We start from the raw sequence: 19,555 nt of genomic DNA, 5'->3' as shown, positions 1-19,555 counted from the left end.
GAAATCACAAGTCACCGGAAACCACAGCTTTCAAATGCTCAGAGGTACAAATGGCAGTGGAGAGTGTACAAGTCTGAGTTGCTCTCACTGGGGAGCTGCTCCCCAGAGCCCACTGGGACTCAGCTGCAGACTGTTGGAGAGAGTCTCTGCTGCACATCTATCCAGGAGGCAAAGCAGACCACCTGTTCACAACACAGATCCTGAGAGCGCAGAGCTGGGCCTCATCTCAGTTCTTCCTCACGTCAGTTTTAAGAAATGGTTTCACTGAGGTGAAGAAACTCCTCTTCAGGAATTGACTTAAAAAACAGTGGAGCAGGAACTTTCCCAGAGCACAAGATAACTTCCAAGATGTAAGCTGACAAATAATAAGTGTTAGCATAACATAACGGGTGGGAGGCACATCATCTCCCTAGGGGCTCCCCAAGTACACAAAATTCATGCAACTTTTAAATCCTGTTATAATGACCTCTGGAGTATTGAGGGGACAGCACACATGGAGTACATTTATGGCCTAAAGTATAACAGAAGTAAGAGCATGTGCACACTCCTACCTACTCAGAGAATGCTAACAGGAGCGTACAAACCCCTGCGTGCTGCTCCCAAAACATACTTCATTCTTTCTCCCCTCAGAGGTAAGACACCTCACAAATTTCACATTTAACATTCCCCTGTTTTTCTGCATAGTGTCACCATATTTTAAAATACATGAGGTTTGATTTCACATGATTGTAAATGGAAGCTCATAAAAATGAATTTGTACTTTGCGTTGGTTGTAAACTCTCCGTTGTTCCTTGACATTCTACTCACAAAGGCAGCATCTATATCCCTTCCCCTTGAACGTGTGCCAATCTTGGTATCCTGCTTGTAACCAAGAGAGTCAGGCATCAGCCATGCTGTGTCACTTCCAAGGGTTGATTTGAAAAGACAGTAGAGCTACACCCAAGGATTGTGTGTGTGTGTGTGTGTGTGTTGTGCATGTGTGTTGGCAGGGAGGACAACTAAGGACCCCCCAGCTGTTGATGTCTCTCCATCATCAACCACACACAGGTAAAGGAGTCTTTGGATGATTCCAGCCCCTTTGGTCAAGCTGGTCCACCAAAAGTGAAGGCAGCAGAAACAAGGCTCCCCCACTGTGTTCTGCATCTTTTCTAGACCCTCAGGATCCCTGAGTCTAATAAATGTTTATTTTATACTGGCTAAGTCCCAGGGGAATTTGTTACACACCCGTAGTAACTGGAGCAATACTGTGTGCATCTTCTGCAATCTTCCTACCTTTTTCCACCAACATTATGTTCCTGATGCATAGTCCTCAGTAGAAAATGGTGGCTCACATGTGAAGCCCAAGTGTAATCTACCAGATGCCACAATGCAGCACTGTCTTCACATTCTCCTTGATCTAAGTACTTTCCAACCCTTGGCATTTTTGCACTTACTCATTTTTCTCAACCATGAAAGTTTCAGTTTACTTCTCTCTGAGCAACAATCATTGATTGGCGTGTAACAACAAATTGTGCTGAAAATATCTATAGATCAATTAGGAAGCAATTGACATCTTTATGAGATTACAATTTGCAATCCAAGAACACAACACAGCTCTGTCATTTACATTGTCTTCAGTGCCTTACAATTTAGTTATATACGATTTTCTGTGATATTCTTGCACAACTTTAGCTGCATTTATTCGGATGCCCTTTATTTTGAGGCAGCTTAAATGATATATTTAAAAATATTTTCTACTGTTTTCAAAATAATATAATTGTTTCTCATTCCTTGATATCTAGATCTAACAAATTCACATGCTATTCTAATTCTAATGAGATTTCTTTTTTCTGCATAGTCAATAAAATTATTTTCTTCCCAGAATCTTATCACCTTTTCTTTTTCTTACTCAAATGCATGACTAGGACCTCTAGTGCAACACTGAACAGAAGTGATGATGTAGCCACTAATATGATGGCCCCTATCTTCAGGGCACATCGCAACAGTTCCTCATTATGAAAAATGATTGCTGTATGTCCTTCTAGTAAATGCCTTTGCCCATTTCCAAAAGCTTCTTTGTGTTTCTAATTTGTTAAGAGTCCTGAATGGATATTGAACTTCATCAAAAACTTATTCCTCATCTACTCCAACTTTCATGATTTTTCTCTTTTAATCTGAGGTGAGTTACAGTGATTTTCTGATGCTAATATCAACACTGAATTCCTAACTTTACTCACCTTAAACGTGATCTGTTATCATTTTTCCATTCTGTTGGATATGGTTTGCTAATCTATTGGGGATTTTTCATGTACATATTTGAGTGATGATGATGTGTGATGTTCCTCTTGTACTCTATCTAACTTGTCTTCTATAATGTTAGCCTCATACAAAAAGGAAGTGGGTTCTCTTTTTCTATAACTGGAAGACTTTGTGTAAGGTTGATGTTCTCTTTATCTTCCTGCCCCCATTCCAGGAATTGAACCCAAGCTCTGTACCTCTGAGCTATATCCTTGGCCATTTTACTTTAGTTTGAGACAGAGACTCCCTAAGGGCCCAGGCTGGTCTGGAACTTTCAATTCTCCTGCCTCAGTCTGGTGATGGAACTGTAATTACAGGAGTGAGCCACCACATCTGGCAAAACTCTCTCTTCCTTAAACCTATGAAAACTTCCTTTGATGATTGTGGGCAAATGTTTTACTACTAATTCACTGACTATCAGTGACTATAGAATTTCTATTTTAATCCATGAGTTAAAACTATTTTTAAATTCTGGCACATATGAAAACTTTGTATTTACCATTCCATTAACTAGTTTCTTTGGTATTTCCGTTGGTGGGTCAAAGAATAGAGCTGGTATAAGATCTGTCCTGGGAACTCTGTTGAATATTTTGTAATTAGAGAAATTCCCAAATATCAGTGCTATGAAGCAAAACCTTTCCTACAAGATAATCATAATTACAAATGGGATACTATTAATTTGCCAGTGGGTACACAAACCATAGATCATCTTATCAAAGTAATCAAAGTTAATATCAGTAATTGAATGAATCAAAATCACATTCATTCTGATGTGATACACTGAGGTACGTGGTATTCTTGCTAAGCATGCATAACCTGAATATAAACATAAGGAACCATGAGATGACCCACAGAAATTGATAAATTACAAAACAATGGACCCATGCCCTCAACAGTATTTATATATTATGAGAGATAAAGACTGAAGGAGGATTCCACATTAAGTCAGACTAAAAGGAATGAAAGGCTAAAAAGTCAGGTGTAATCTGCTTCTTGCCATGAACGATTTGGGGACAATCAATACAATTCACCAAAGGTACTTTAGGTAGTAGTACTGGATCAGTGTTAACATCCTGATATTGATCGTTGTCCTGTGAACACCCTTAATTTTAGGAAACAACCACTGAAGCATTGAAAGTTAAAGGGATGTGATAAGTTAAATGTGTCCCCTAAGATCCCTGTGTTGGAAACTCCACAGTCAACAGTGTTGAGAGAAGGGACTTTTGAGAGGTGATTAAGAAGACCATAATGTCCCCATTATCTTAGGAGTGGCGCCTTATAAAAGGATGCATCTGGTCACTATTTAAGGTATGGTCAGCCTGACTCAATTTGCACTTGCCAAGAATCCTCAGGCCAAGAAGTTCCCCTGAATGCATTTCCCTTGGTGAGGAGACCTGAGATCCTGCCACAGCCATCTCTTCTGCTTCAACCCATCCCACCTGGGAAGGGCACGATGTCACAGATGCTTCAGCTGTGCCTTCCTCCCTACCCACACCCCTCCATGGCCCTCCACAGCTCCAGGAATGCAGAAGTGGTGCCTGCCCCACCCATTTTCCCCAGAGTTGAAGACCACACTGGAATCTGGTCTTCAGCCGCCGCTAGGGGGCGCTGCCCTCGCCGTTCACTAACAACTGACCAGACCCGCCAAGATCCGGGAAAATCCAAAGCCCCCAGAGCAAAAGAGACCAGATAAACTCCTTTGCGGAGTGGGGGTGGGGAGGTTCTCATTCAGCATCTGCTGCGCCACTGGGAGCATCTTCAAATTTCCCGGGCACTCGGGTTGTCATTAGATTCCGCCCTTTGCAGGTGGGGGAATGAAGTCCCCTGGGAGCCAGAAGTTGTCACCACCAGGAGGGGAGCTCCTCCGAACTAAGGACGCCCCCGGGTGCCCGAGAAACATGTCCCACTCACCAAGTAAAGTCAACCCAGGGAGAACTAGTTAAGAATGATTCCTTTTTACTTTGAAATGTTACAGACGTACGAAAAGGTACTCTACGCCTCCTGTGCCTCCAGGATCCCGCTGAGGAAGAGAAAGGCTCCTGCAACTGGGGCGTCCTGGGGGCTCCTCCCCTCCTCCCGTCTCCGCCCTCCCCTTTCCCTCTTGTGGCTCCCCTACCTCCCTTGTCCCTCCCTCCCCCACCAGACCGCCTCCCCTTCTTCCTGGCAGGAGCCAGCAGAAGCTGGAGTCTGGGTCCTGCCCCACATCCACGGGGCATTTACAGTGACTCTCTGGTGTCGCTGTGCAGGTGGGGGACCCAGGTTTGCTGCCCTCGCCAGGTCTGGGAGAGCTCAGCGCTTGTGTTTCTTCCCTGCTGGTTGAAAGCAGGACTGCCTTCAGGTCTCCTCTCTGCACCCTCTCCAGGTCTTCAGCTGAAGGGGCTGAGTGATTCTGGGTGACAGGTGCTGGAGATCACCCATCCCCATCTGCAAAAAGTTACTGAGACCGCAAAAGGTTTCATCATTTCCTCAGAGAAATAGGACGGCTTCAAATTTCACTGGGACAGAATAAGCAGAATAACTCTGTAGCCCCAGGTACCTGGCCATTTCCTGAGGTTATCATCACATATGACTGCACATAGGGTGTGACACTACATCGTGTACAACCAGGGAAATGAAAAGGTGTGCTGCAATTGTGTAGGATGATTCAAAATGCATTTTCTGATGTCATATGTACCTCATTAAAATTAATTAATCAATTAATTTTTAAAAAGAAAAAGTCTATGTAAGCTTTTTCTCTCCTTGTGTGGACGCTGGCCTGCCCGGTTCGCCTCAGTTCTCTGTCTTTTTGAGACCAAACACCATGCCTTCAATTACATTGCAGAGCTCTGATGGGGAGATATTTGAAGTTGATATAGAAATTGCCAAACAATCTATGACAATCAAGACCATGTTGCAAGATTTGGGAACGGATGATGAAGGTGATGATGACCCAGTTCCTCTACCAAATGTTAATGCAGCAATATTTCAAAAGGTCATTCAGTGGTGCACACACCACAAGGATGACCCTCCTCCTCCTGAGGAATATGAGAACAAAGAAAAGCAAACAGAACATATCCCTGTTTGGGACTAAGAATTCCTGAAACTTGACCAAGGAACACTTTTTGAACTTCTTCTGGCTGCATACTACTTACACATCAACGGTTTGCTTGATGCTCCATGCAAGATGGTTGCCCACATGATCAAGGAGAAAACTTGGAGATTCCCAAAAACTTCAATATCAAAAACAACTGAAGAGGAGGAAGCCCAGGTACTCAAAGAGAACCAGTGGTGTGAAGAGAAGTGAAATGCTGGACCTGATGCTGTAACACTCTAAGGATTGTTCCAAATACTAGTTGCACTGCTCTGTTTATAATTGTTAGTACTAGACAGGAGAAATGAAGAAGCAAATCAGTTTTATTAGCATAAAACTGTCCTTACTGCATGTGTGGTTTGAGTACAGACTCCAAACCTATGGCTGAATTTCTTCTAGTGTGAGAGAAAGTTTCTTTCTTTCTTTCTTTCTTCTGAATACAACGGAACTGTGGGTTCTCTGTAGAAAGGGGCATTTTGGGCTTTCCCTCCTTTTTTTTCTTTGTTTTTTTTTTTTTTTGGTTTTTTTGTTTTGTTTTGTTTTTTATTGATTTTTTTTATTGATTGTTCAAAACATTACAAAGCTCATGATATATCATCTTTCATACATTTGACTCAACTGGGTTTTGAACTCCCATTTTTTCCCCAAATACAGATTGCAGAATCACATCTGTTACATACTCAAATTTTTACAGAATGGCATATTAGTGACTATTGTATTCTGCTACCTTTCCTATCCCCTACTATCCCCCCTCCCCTCCCCTCCCAAGGGAATAAAAAGGGGGGGAGAGAATTGAACTTTCCCTCCTTTTGTAAAGCAATTTCTGCCTAGTTTATTGTCCAGTTAACTTGAGTGAGCTTTGAAAAGTTGGCAAAAGAATTTCTGAAATGGAATTAACAAAATATTATCTTTATTCATGAGTTGGAAACTGGAAAAAGGCTACTTGAAAGTAAATGTTCTGAGTTGGGGTTCTTAGGATGTCTTCCAGCCTCCTGGAGTCAATCAGTACCACTGGGATTGATTAGCCTGTATGTAGCAGGGCTTCCTTAATTGGACCAGAGAACTTGTTTTTTTTTTCTTTTTTCTTTTTCTTGAATGTCAGCTTTGAATATGTTGCCTAGAGAACTCAGTTATTACCCAGTTTGTGGATTTGGAGGGGAGAAATGTAACTAGACATTTGGATAGCTTTTCAATTAAAAAAAGACATTTAATTCATGGGGTCTGTCATCTTTTAAAAAACTATGTTCCCATATGGGGAAAACTCTTCATACTCCTTGCATGTAAAAAGTAACTTTAACATTGAAAGATGTGGCAAAAGCCAGAAAACATTCATCATGAGTGCAAGGTACTTTCAATAAAATAAAATAATAGTAGTTTACAGATTTTATCCTTCCCTACTATGCTCCCCTTTTCTTTCCTAGTTATCATTATCTGTATTCATATGTGCCGCAGTCTGGCTGGGTACAATTCAGGAGCCACTTGTCAAAAGAAACGAACTTTATTTTTTAGAACACACGCCAAACCACAGAGCTCCTCAGGAAAAACCCTCAGAGCCCAACTGCCACTGGCTTCCCACAAGCCTCTCAACCTCCCCCACTCCTCCTGCTCTTGAGGCTGATTGGCTGGGTCATGTGAGCAGAGCCAAGAAAAGTCGCCCAGCTCTGTGGTCTGAAAGGGCAGGGAAACAGCCCAATGAGCATCACCGCAGAGGAGCCAATCAGTTGGCAGCTAGAAGTTTGCTGGGGCCGCTGTGAGCCAATCATCAGCTGGCAGCTGGAAGTTTGCTGGCAGCTGGAAGTTTGCTGGGGCCCCTTCCGCTGTGGCTCTCAACACATATGTAATGTTATTGTATTTTCTTTACACTTCCTGTGAGTTCTGGTGAAGGTTATCATGATAATAGCTTGCGATCACTTCTCCCATTTAGTCTCAAAAAAATTTTTTAAAAACTATGTAAACCAGTGATAAGTCATTCCACCTTGGCTCAGCTCTGGAAGGCCTTGTTTGGGATCCTCTATTGGCATATTTATTGTAGGTAATACACCCATGTGGCCTCATAGCTTCCTGGGGCTATTTTGGAAATTCCTAAGCAATGCAAAAGTCTTGAAAGTGTCTTCTTTGCATCTTCATTCACACCTTGGAGCATCACAGAGAAGATAACTACTTTGTGGAGCCTGCATTCAGGGAACAATTTTCACAAAGGCAATACCTTAATTAGAAGCTTCACGGTTGATTTTTTCCTATTCATCCTACCACATAATAACACAGCCTTCCAAAACATCCTTCAAAGTCTTGATAAAGAGTCATAAATTATTTAAGTACTACACATTTCTGGCTGAAATTTAATTTGAATTTTTTTTTTGGTAGTGGAGATTGAACTCATGGGGTGCTTAATCACTGAACCACACCCCAGCCCATTTTATTTCTTTTATATTCTATTAGAAATGTATGGTTATACACAGTAGTTGGTTTTGTCCCAGAGACTCATATATACGTAAAAATTGATTTCAGTTCATGATCCTTCTTGTTTCCTCTCCCTTTTCCCTTCTGGGCTACCCTCTTCTTTTCTGTTTTTTTATTTTGATATAGGGTCAGGGTGTCGCTAAGTTGCTTAGGGCCTTGTTAAGTTGCTGAGTCTGGCTCTGATTCCAATCCTCCTGCCTCAGCCTCCTGGGTGGCTGGGGTTACAGGCCTGAACCACCACCAGGCTGAATCTCTTACCTCTTTATCAGCACCAGGACCACACTCCCAAAAACATGTTCCCATTTCTCAAACCCAAAACACTTTTAGAGAGAGAAATGGCTTATATTTGAGAGATGAAATGTTATTTACATTTAATTAGATTGTCATGTTTATATGTTTTTCTACTCTGATTTTGCATTTACTTTTGAGTAAAGATTTTCTCTTTTGCAATGTTTTTAACCAGAAAGCATCATGAGATTCAGAGTTCTGAAGAGATTTTTCAGACCAAACAATGCATTTCACAAACTTGTGCAAGTTTTGGAGACTTGTGTCTTTTTCATAACCACTCAGCTTATATATTCTGATTTTCTTCATGCCTGGAATGTTTCTTAAAGAGTTAGGATGTTTACAGAATAAGAGGTGGTGTTTTAGTTTTTATTTTTTTCCCATGGAAATCTTGGAAACCCCCACTACTAGATTTAAATAAGCACTTAGTAATATGTCAACTGATCAATATACATCCATAGAATTGAAGACAAGCTAAGACCTCTAAAGATAGGCTGTTGTTCAAAGGACACTGTTCCTATACTTCACCTTGGTATTCTCTACACTGCACAAGGAATAAACAGCCTTTGTAATGGTGTTACTTCACCATCTTAGAAAGTTTAGGATCCCTATTGGAGGCACAGGTTACCCCAGGTCTCTTCATTCAACCTACCAGCCCACTAGCAGTACAGAAGAGGAAGTTATTGGATGCTTAGCAGCATACCTGGCTTTAACCCATCAGGTACCATTAACACTCCCTGTAGTTGTGACAACTAAAAACAACTCTATAGACATTATGTACCTTAAAAGGCAAAATACCCTCCCCCTCTACCTTGTCGAGAACCTCTGCTCTAGTGAAGCATTGAACATTTACTATTATTATTATGAATGTTGTTGTTTATACCAAGGATTGAACCCAGGGCACTTCTCCACTGCCCACATCCCCAGCACTTTTTAAAAATATTTTATTTAGGGCCTTGCTAAATTGCTGAGGCTGGCATTGAACTCACAATCCTCCTGCTTCAGCCTCCCCGACCACTAGGATTATGGGCGAGTGCTACCACATCTAGCCACACTCATTTTAATAATGAGAACACCATGGCTGCTCTACAGAAGTATAATGCAAGATACTTACATCGTTTAAAATTTTCCAGTAACCACATTTTTTAAAGAGTATATATAATGATTCGGAAATATAATGATTATAAAATATAATGAAATGGTTATAAAATATAATAATTATAAAAACATGATGAAGGGGATATTTTCATTCTCCATACCAAATTATTGAATCCAGTGCAGATTCATGCTCACACCATATCCCAATTTGGACCAACCGCACTGCAAGTATTCATCTGCCACCTGTGATCAGTATGTGCCAGGATGGACAGTACAGCCACATTCAGGGACAGATGGCAAAAGCTGCAAAGTCAGCAGCAACAAAGTAAGCTAACAAGTAGCAACCAGCACAGCCAGTGTCCAGATCCTGGTTTCTGCTACCATTCTCCACTGAAGCATGCAGAGCTCCATGGAGAAATGGATGGCCCCGGGGCTGAGGCAGGACCTAGGAGATGGGCCTCAGTTGTATCTGATTTAATGCACTCAGAAAGAAATAAGAAATATTTTCCTCCCTATTTTGATGAAACTAGAGGAGCCTAGGATTTCAAGGAGAGCTCCTAGAATTCCTTGAGTAAACACAGATGGGAGAACAACAGGCAGAGAAGCTCAGAGCTTAGAACATGGGAATACATTCACAGTAAGTGAAATATTAGTCCCGTAATATTCCAGATTCCCATCAGTTATCCAGATATTTTCTGGCTAGTGCTTAGAACAACCTTTCAGAATGTTTGGACCAGAATAAAGCAAATAAATAATTGCATCAACATTGTCTATGATTTTTGTTGTTATTGTGGTTTTTGTTGTCTTTTTCTGGTGCTGGAGCTTTATATTGGGTCTCACAAATGCTAAGCATGATCTCTGTCCCTGAGCTACAATCCCATCCTGTGCTAAGAGTTAGTGCCAGTAATTTTAGACGGAAGGCTAACTATATGACTGTAATGATGTTCTTGGTCTGCAATAAGAAAATACCACTGTCGGAGTGGCTTCAACTTCAGAAATTCATTTCCCATAGTTCTGGTGGCTGGGAAGTCCAAGATCAAGGTGGTTTCACCCTGTGCTTCCTCTCTTGGCCTGCAGGTTTCTGCCCTCTGTGTGCTCAGAGGACCTCTTGTCTGTGCACACAGGAAGAAGAAGGAAGTTCTCTGGCGTCTCTTCTTCTAAGGACACTATCCTATAGATCAGGGTCTTGCCCACATGGTCTCTTTAACCTGATTTAATTCCATGACGGCCCCATCTGCACACTGGGCACTAGGGCTGTCATGTGTGAATGTGAGAGTGAGGACATACAAACATTCAGCTCATAACATTCAGCTCACTATGCTATGAAAGAGAAGGAGGACAATCACTGACTCAATACTTTTATTCTTCCCTCCCTACTTATGTATAATATGTCAAAATACACTCTACTGTCCTATACAACTAAAAATAACAAATGGAAAATTCTTAACAAAAATGGTAAAAAAAAAACCATGGAATTAATACTTCAGTAGCTGTATTATGCACTAGTAAGTAGAACTGAGATGAGAGTTCGTCATTTCAACCTATTGATGTTGGGATGTGTCCACGTGAGTCTAACCCAGGACCGGAGGCTTGCTTGGCAAGAATCTACCACGAAGTGACATACCCAGAAGACCTGTAGATTTTAAAAGACTTTCTTTCCTATTCCTGTTCTTTAGGAGCTTATACACACCTATAGAATCTGATTCTGTTCCATAATACAAACTCCTGTTGAAATCCAGAAAAAAAAAAAAAAGAGGTGTATGTGTGCTTTCTCTTTGTCTAAAATTTCTCTGAAAAAGGGCAAATGAAGTATCTTACATATCCAGACCAGTGCTCTTTGTTCTGCCAAATGCTTGAGATATTAATTCAGTGACTGAATTATCTCAGGAATCTTCCATGTCCCGAATCAATAGAGCAAAGACAAATTTCATGAATTTAGGAAAAAATGCAGATGCAGTGGCTCACATTTCTCATCTCTCTCTCAATTTGCATAGTTCCTTACAACCCTGAAGTTGTTCAGCTTTCATAAGCCCCTCCAAGGACCCATGGGGGATGGTGCATGGTGGTTTTCTTCTAATGACCTTCATCACTTCTGGTAGGTATTGGGCGACTTCATCTGCATTGGGCATCACTCTGGTGAGCTCTTGGCTACTGGGATGAAAGAGGAGGGAGACCACTAACATCCAAGTGGCTGGTCTGAAAAAGTTCCAGAGAATTTCTGGGCTTCCTTTTCCCTCTGAGTGATGGCTTTTGCCTTCCCATATAAGTCCCCATTTTCAGTGTGGAAATTCTGAGCTTCATCCACAGTGATGTGTTGAATGTCTTCAAAGTCCCTCTTCATGAAGGTTTTCCGGGACACTGCCTCCCAGATCCTTTTATTACTGTAACAAGAAAATGACACACTCAGCTTTTCTTCACTTTATAAAGGAGAAAATCACTCTTTTGTGCTCCCCTGAATATGGTACCGTTGTCACAAATCATTTCACCATGTAATTCTCAAGCAACAAGTTGGCTTAGTAGAAAAATAATCCCTGATTAGATAACACATATAGGTATAAGATTCAACGGCTTACCAGATGAAGTTCTTCAGAGGCTGGTTGTAGTAGGCCATCCTTGCCATGTGATTTGAGTTACCTCCCTGGCTGGGTGAGAGGCACTTAGACACAGCTGTGTCTGAGCCTTCCCCACCCTGATCCAGCTCCGAGGACTTGTCAGTGCAGAGGCATGCCTGGCCACTGCCCTGAAGACCAATCGTCGCCACTGATCTTAGGATGCATCCCCCTTAACCTTCATTGGATGGGATTTTTCCCTGGAATTTTTTGTTCCCTAATAAAAGCCCACTCCCTGGCGTGTTCTCCCTCTCTCGCTAGTCTCTTCTGTAAACCTCACCACCGCATTAGGTGGCTGGAGGCAGGAGCTAGGAGAAGCCGTCTTGGAGCTGGTATTAAAGCTGGTATTAATGAGAGTCTTGTCTTTTAATTTTAAACTCCCTGGCAATTACTTATGAACCAAACCTTCTTTCATGAGGCCAGCACTGGTCGCGTGGCAGAGCTGGTTAGCAAATTCAAAATCTCACGGCCAAGCTCAAGAAAGAAATGGAGCATCTCAAGACAATCCTGGGTGTCTGCAAGATAACAGGACCAGAGTAATGGTTCCTTCCATGCACACTGCATGGCTCTCAGATCTCAGGTAGAAGACCCTGGTAATGACACAAACTTTTCCCGTTATTCTGCCCACGTTCACCAGCTTCTACTTCAAAGGAAAAGGAAGTGGGTGCAAGGAGACCTACCCTTCTGCATCCTGCTCCCAGAGGACAATGCAGAGGACGGAGATGCTGTTCAGTGGGATCAGCAGAGAATCCCAGATGACTCTCTACTTGGCTTGCAAGTCCAGGCCCACAGCCCTGCTTCTAGAGAATTTCAGAATTCCCTGGGAGGAGGATGCATTTGCTGACTTTTTATCCCCTCCGGTCCTTCATGCCAAATTCCAGGAGAATTTGGCAGGATATCAGGAACATCCTGGTGATTCTAGAATGAAAACATCAGAGATTATAAAATGTGTTGGTATTGTTTTGTATCAGTCTCAGTTAACACTTCAAAAAGAGAATAAAGCTCCCGTAATACAACATAAGAGAATTTCCCTCTGGGTCACCTCTCCTTAACCTGTATCCTAAAAATCAGGAGAAAAGAATGATGTTGTTTTTCTATTATCTCATGGAGAGCACTTGTGCCAAATAAATGGAATTTGTTGAGCCCAAAGAAGTGAAAACCAGATATGCAATCACTCTTCAATCTCAGATCCTCCTTGTGGAATGTTTAAACACCTTTTTGTTAAGGACTAGAGAGATTTCAGGTAAATAAAATATTTTCTTGAAGGTGCAACTACAGGAGTCCTAATATTCTAGTTACCTGACCCTTGACACAAGTTTGGATATACATAGGACATTCCTATGTCACATTCTGTGGCATCTCACACTGAAAAGGTTCAATATGTGAAGGTAAAAAACACATTTCCCTCCTCAAACATCTACACTCCCTTTTCTAAGTAACAATTCCTAGACAAAATCCAGGTGAAAAAAGTCGGGGGGCAGGGGTGGGAAAGGTCATCTAACATTGCACCTGATCATGAATGATTATGTTGTGGTCCATTGGGACCTTAGTGATTTTTCCAAGAGAAATTACTCACGGTCTCTCCTTTCATATTCTATGAGCTGAATGCCTGTCCTCTTTCTATAGGTGTATCTCCTCTACATCTGATAAGCTGAGAAGAGGGAGTCAATTAACCCACCATGTCCTCCAGTCTAATGCTCTCCCTATCGTGTCTAAATCAGTGGTTCCAACATGGGAAGAGCATCAGAATCCTTTGAGAAGCTTGCTCACGTGCACATGTTTAGGCCTCCTAGCTGGAAGTCATATGTGGACAAGTTCTTGGTGAAGTAGGGACATCTACCTGTGTGTTTAACTACCTCCTCTACCATTTCTGACAATCAGCTGGGTTTTGCAAGCACAAAGATGGATGATTTCTAAAGGCAGCTGAAACTCATTCCCCAACAGGCTTGTGACATTGCCTCTTGATATACCCTAGCTGCAGTACAAAATTTTCATCAATTTATAAATCAATGTTTTAAACTATCTCCCTCTCTCCTAAAGTAAACTGGCAGCTAACACTGGAAAGAAAATTGAAAATCGGCTTTCTGTTCTAGACCTTTCCTAGAAGATATTAGTCTGCAACATGGAAGACACTGGGACAGACTCAGCTGAGATTCAAAAGTTTCAGACCACCCTGAAAGAAGAAAACATCTCAATTTAGGTGATTTCACCCCCTCCTCACTGGAAGAGGCCAGACCAGGCTGTATCTCAATTTCACTTCCCCTGGTGTAATGCAGCCCAGCAGATGAGACGCATCAATTTTTCTTGACCCTACACCCAGGTGCCCAAAGATCCATCATGAAGAGACTTTCTTTTGAATCTCCAGTCCTATTGCCCCACTCAGTATAAAGCTCCCTCTTGTACCTTTGAATAGTTCTTTACTGGAACTATACTATAACTTAAAGTGCTCTCCTAAAATTCTAATCACAGTGTGTTTTATGCCCTTGCATTTCCTCTAAGCCCTTTGGAAACACTCCTGACCCAGCATTGGCTCTTGCCTCCCAGAGTTGGTCTCCTGCTAGACTGAGGCACAAGCTAGTCATTATTCTGATGCTCCAGCCAACTCCAAGGAAAAGAAGCTAAGTAATGTAGAGTTCAACACGGGATCCCCCTCCGACATTTCCCTCTATTTCTTCTCTTACGGAAAATCATCATTCACCAAATATTTTATTTGGCTTTTCCTCATCCTCCCAATAAAACTTGTCCATTTATGAAGATCAAGGACATTTGGAGATAGCAAACTGCAGCGGGTAGGAGGAGCTCCAAGTCACAGAGACTAAAGGACCCAGAAGGGACAAAGAGGAAGAAAGGACAAGCAGGGTGGCGCTTTCTCCCTCGTACCTGGATCAGAGTCCATCCTCATTCCTCTCGGTCCTCAGGATGCAGATGTCCTTCCTCTGAATCACCATTCATGAACTGGGAGGAGAAGAGCTCCAGTCTCATCGCAAAGACATAACCATGCAATTCCCATTCCAGACACTGGTGTATGAAATTACCTCAGGGTAATGATGAACCCTCAAGGGTCCAAAAGATAGTTGCATTTGCATAACGATTCTCAGCAGATTCACTGTATTCGAAAGGAATACTTTGGACAACAACACATACAAATGTGGCCCACTCAGATTGGCAACTGTGTCCACATCAATTTTTTACTGCAGTCACCCGAATTCGGTGAAGGATAACCCAAATCTACTGATGAGCCTGATCAAAACCAGGAGAGTCACCGCTGCCTCTAAAACCACCCAAGAACTGGGATCTTTATAATTTTATCCTTCCAATCCCAGATCTACCAGAAAGACTCTCACTTATGGAGGGAGTTTCGCCATTTTTATCTATACGCACAATAATTCGGTAGAAAGTCAACACAACGCTATGGTAATGTACTTTCATGGAGTCCAATTTGCAAAAATGCAGAAACAAAATTGGACTCTCTAAAAGTCATTACACATCTATATTTCCAGTACTGGAAATGATATGAAGAGAAAATGCTCAACCATAGAATAAAAAAGATTAATTAAACTCATCGTATGACTGTGCATTAACATTATATGCATGACTGTACTCCAACTCCATAAAATCTGGTTGAACCTCAGGCTCCGGCTCATTATCGATCGATCGATAGATAGATAGATAGATAGTTGGGGGTATACCGGCCATTAAACTCAGGGGCACTCAACTACTGTGCCACATCCCCAGCCCTATTTTGTATTTAGAGACAGGGTCTCACTGAGTTGCTTAGCACCTCGCTTTTGCTGAGGCTGCCTTTGAACTCAGGATCCTCCTGCCTCAGCCTCCCAAGTCACTGGGATAACAGATGGGTGTCAGCGAGCCTGGTTTACTGTGAAGCATTGACTGCCATGAATGGCTGCTTTTGAGCTTTAGGACTTGGCTCTCCTGAGAGAACACATTGACGTCCATTTCCTTCATGGCACTGCTCCTTTCAAAACTGTTGCATGTTCGATAAATACTGACGCAAGCAATTCCTATGAAATATTCGCAACCTCCATGCTGTGTTTTGGGGATGTGGAAACCTATCCCACATATGCTCCCACACAGACCAAGGATTGCAGGAACAATACAGTGACCGGAACACTAACATGCATAGCGTCTTCTTATCATACGGTGCTGGTATCCATATTACACAAGTCAGTAACCTCGCTGGCTCCTTCAGGCAAACATGACTTGAGCTCATCACAAGCTCCTGGAATTTCATCAGCAGGAGGGAACGTCAGTGCACACCATGACACATTTACATTGAAGTTGTCACTGTTGCCTTGACACACCGCCTTGAACCATGGCCAGTCACTTCCCCAGAATTCAGCTTCCTGTCCCTCTAAATGACCTCTTTTTTTCATGGGGCTTGTGGTTTTGGGAATTGGAAGTTTTTAGAATTTCACCATTGGAGATTTGAGCCTTTGAGGATTATGAATTGGGAGATTTTAGAATTCAGGTGTTCCAGACTCAGCATTTTGATCTTTGGGGATTTAAACATTTGCAATGACGGAGTTTGGGATTACGGTCTTTCAGGATAATGACCAGCACAGGTCATTAGCTTTTACATTCAAACGACAACGTGGCTTGTAAATTTGGTCTGTGTAACGTTTCCTTCTTCTCGGAATTCTGAGGCATTGCTCCTCTCCTCTCGACTGCGCCTTGCGGGGCTCCCAGCTCTAGTCTCTGTTCCAAGGTCCCACTGAGCCTCCTGGACGTGGACTCAGAACACCCCAGCCAGGATGTATCTGGGTCCACTGGATTCCTGGCAGTCCCCAGCTCATCTCTGATGAGGAAGAAACGCCAAACCCTGGTGCTCCTCTTCTTACGAAAACTCTCCAGACCTGCGAGGCTTTCTACCTCTATCTCAGATGCTTTCCTCCAGAAATGAGTGAGAGAGGTTTTTCAGGACTTGCTCAACTCAGATTCCTATTCAGAACTGTTTGTAGAAAAACAACCTTTCTCGTGAGTATTTACAGGGGCTACGTGAGTGATTAGGATAGCTTCAGTTCCTCCAAGTGAGCACACCTAAAGAATTCCTGGGGTTTTTCCTTGGGGGTAATGACATTTCTCTTCTTTTCATGCCCATTGGGGAAATTATGGCCTTCATCAATGACGTTCTTTTCAAAATCACAAAGATTGTCTGACTAGATCCTGGGCAGTTTTTCATTGCTGTTAAAGGAACAGTATAACTGTCTTGATTTTAAAATGAAACAAAGTCCATCCATGAACAAGAAAAGAGTAAATAAAATTTGTGCACAGAATAGGTAACTAGTTAATTTTTCTAATTGCTCTTAAGCAACAAATGTAAAGACTATTCAGGAAGAAGTGAACAGAAGCTAAACTGAAGTTCTCCAACATCAGGTGAAGCTGCTTAACCTGCAGCATCTCAAAGAAACATTTTTGAAAATTAGAGAACAGCATCATCTTTATAATGAAAAATATCTTTGTAGCCCAGTCCACCTTCCATTATCCAGGTAACGCTTTGTCAAGTGTTATAGTTGGTATGTAAGGTTTCCCACAAAACCTCCTGTCTTAATTCAGGAACGTTCAGAGGTAAAGTGATTGGATTGTGAGAGACTGAGAGAGCAACATGAAGACCAAAGAGGGAGGGCTGCCCAAGCCCTTGGGAGAGCACATGGCACAGCCTTGTATCTAGATGAGCCATCAGGGATGGAGCTCCAGGAACTCAGCTGGATTTTGGTCTTTCTTTGGCCCCTAATTTTTCTGTGCATATTTGTCCCCTTTGGAGTCACAGTGTTTACTCTGTGCCATTGTATATTAGAGATTGTGACTTGCTTTTGATTTTACAGGGCCTCACAACCAAGAGTTTTCAGATGAGACTCTGGACTTGGACTTTGGGGTGATTCTTACAATGTTAAGAAAGGGAAACTCTTGGAAATAAATTAAATGAATTTTGCACTGTGAGATGGATATGAGCATTGGGGGTCAGGTACAGAATGTCATGGTTTGGATGTGATGTATCCCACAAAAGTTCTTGTGCCAATGCAGTAATACTCAGAGGTAAAGTGGCTGATCAGGGAGAGCTGTGGCCTAACCAGTCCCTCCTCATGTGAATGACACTGGGAGGTGACTATCGGTGGCTCAAGGAAGTTGGTAACTGGGTACCTGACTTGGAAGGGTGCATCTTCCCCACATTCCCTTACCCTCTCCTCTATCTCTCTCTCTGCTTCCTGAATCTGTCATAAGCTGAACAGCTTCACTCTACTGAGACATTCTCCCATGATATGCTACCTCATCTTGGGCCCAGAGTAATGGGGTCAGATGTCTATGGACTGAGACCTCCAAAACCCCGAGCCCCAAATAAACTTATCCTCTTCTAAGTTGCTCTTGTTGAGTAATTTTATCACAGTGACACAAAAGTTGACTAAAACACCAAGTTTTTAACATCTGTATGGCATTTTATTAAAAACAGTCTATATTGATTATCTGGTAGACATTTGAAAATCCCAAGGGCATGCAGCTCCCTCAGAGAGCCAATCTCCTTCAGACTACAAATATGGCTTCAGCTGGTCTCTCGTGGCTTCAAAGATTGTAAGCCAGGAGGTACGATAGTTTCAATCTTGAATCATAAAGGAGATTATTTTGGCATCAAGACTCACACAGATAACACCAGGGGAAAAATAATTCAATCAAGAAATGGGCAAAGGAACTAAACACTTCACGGAAAAAGAAATACAACTGGTCAACAAATATAAGAAAAAATATTCAACATCTCTAGCAATTAGATAAGTGTGAATCAAAACTACACTGAGATTTCATCTCACTCCAGTCACAATGGCAATTATCAAGAATACAAGTAACAATAAATGTTGGCAAGGATGTGGAGAGAAAGGTATGAGGCAACCACTATGGAAAGCAGTATGGAGATTCCTCAGAAAACTTGGAATAGAAACACTATTTGACCTTGTTATCCCACTCCTCCTCGGTCTATACCCAAGGGACTTAAAAACATACTACAGTGACTAAGCCACATCCATGTTTATAGCAGCTCAATTCACAATAGCCAAGCTATGGAAACAACTGAGGTGTCCTTCAACAGATGAATAGAAAAAGAAAATGTAGGACATATACACAGTGGAATATTACTCAGCCTTAAAGAAGAATAAAATAATGGCATTTGCTGGTAAATGGAAAGAACTGGAAAATATTATGTGAAATAAGCCAATAAGTGAAATAAGCCAGTCCCCCAAAACCAATATCCGAATGTTCTCTCTGATTTGTGGATGCTGAATCACAACAAGGGAGGGTGGGGAGGAAAAGAATAAAGTCTATTGGATTAGATAAATGGAAATTAGGGGAAGGGAATGGGGGAATAGGAAAGACAGTCAAATTAATTGGTCGTAACTTTCCTAACCTGGTATTTGAATACATGGCTAGGGGAACTCTACATTATGTACAACCACAAGAGTGGGAACCTAAATAGAATAAGTTACATTCTATGTATATATATATTCTGCCCAAATATATTATATTGCTATGTATAACTAAAAGTAATTGAAACAAAAAAAGACTCAAGCAGAATATCTTCCTCATGATGGTGAGTCTCATAGGGAAACCACCAAGTTTTGCCAGTTCTGCTTTAAAGTTGGGCAGTTTGGGAAGCATAGCCTTTAAGCTTATATCTAGTTCCCTGAGAAAGAGGGGAATCATCTTCTCAATTCTCAACTACCCTGAGGAAAGTGTCCGGGACTGGTGGGTTTTC

General features: G+C 41.9%; 1 long non-coding RNA gene and 1 pseudogene across 1 annotated transcript; one reads left to right on the top strand and one right to left on the bottom strand.

The window, feature by feature from the left end:
* The first annotated feature begins 5,068 nt into the window (after positions 1–5,068).
* Positions 5,069–5,560, top strand: LOC144375795 (S-phase kinase-associated protein 1 pseudogene; annotated as a pseudogene).
* A 4,972-nt stretch (positions 5,561–10,532) lies between these two features.
* Positions 10,533–19,511, bottom strand: LOC144376103 (uncharacterized). The gene is made up of 2 exons (XR_013436197.1): positions 14,680–19,511; positions 10,533–12,717 (listed from the first exon to the last, which is right to left on the bottom strand). It is a non-coding gene; the product is annotated as an uncharacterized LOC144376103 (long non-coding RNA).
* Positions 19,512–19,555: the final 44 nt, after the last annotated feature.

Source organism: Ictidomys tridecemlineatus, chromosome 3, assembly GCF_052094955.1.
Source record: "Ictidomys tridecemlineatus isolate mIctTri1 chromosome 3, mIctTri1.hap1, whole genome shotgun sequence".
Classification (NCBI taxonomy): Eukaryota; Metazoa; Chordata; class Mammalia; order Rodentia; family Sciuridae; genus Ictidomys; species Ictidomys tridecemlineatus.
The sequence above is the reverse complement of the archived record's forward strand: the minus strand, read 5'-3'. Positions and strand labels throughout refer to the sequence as shown.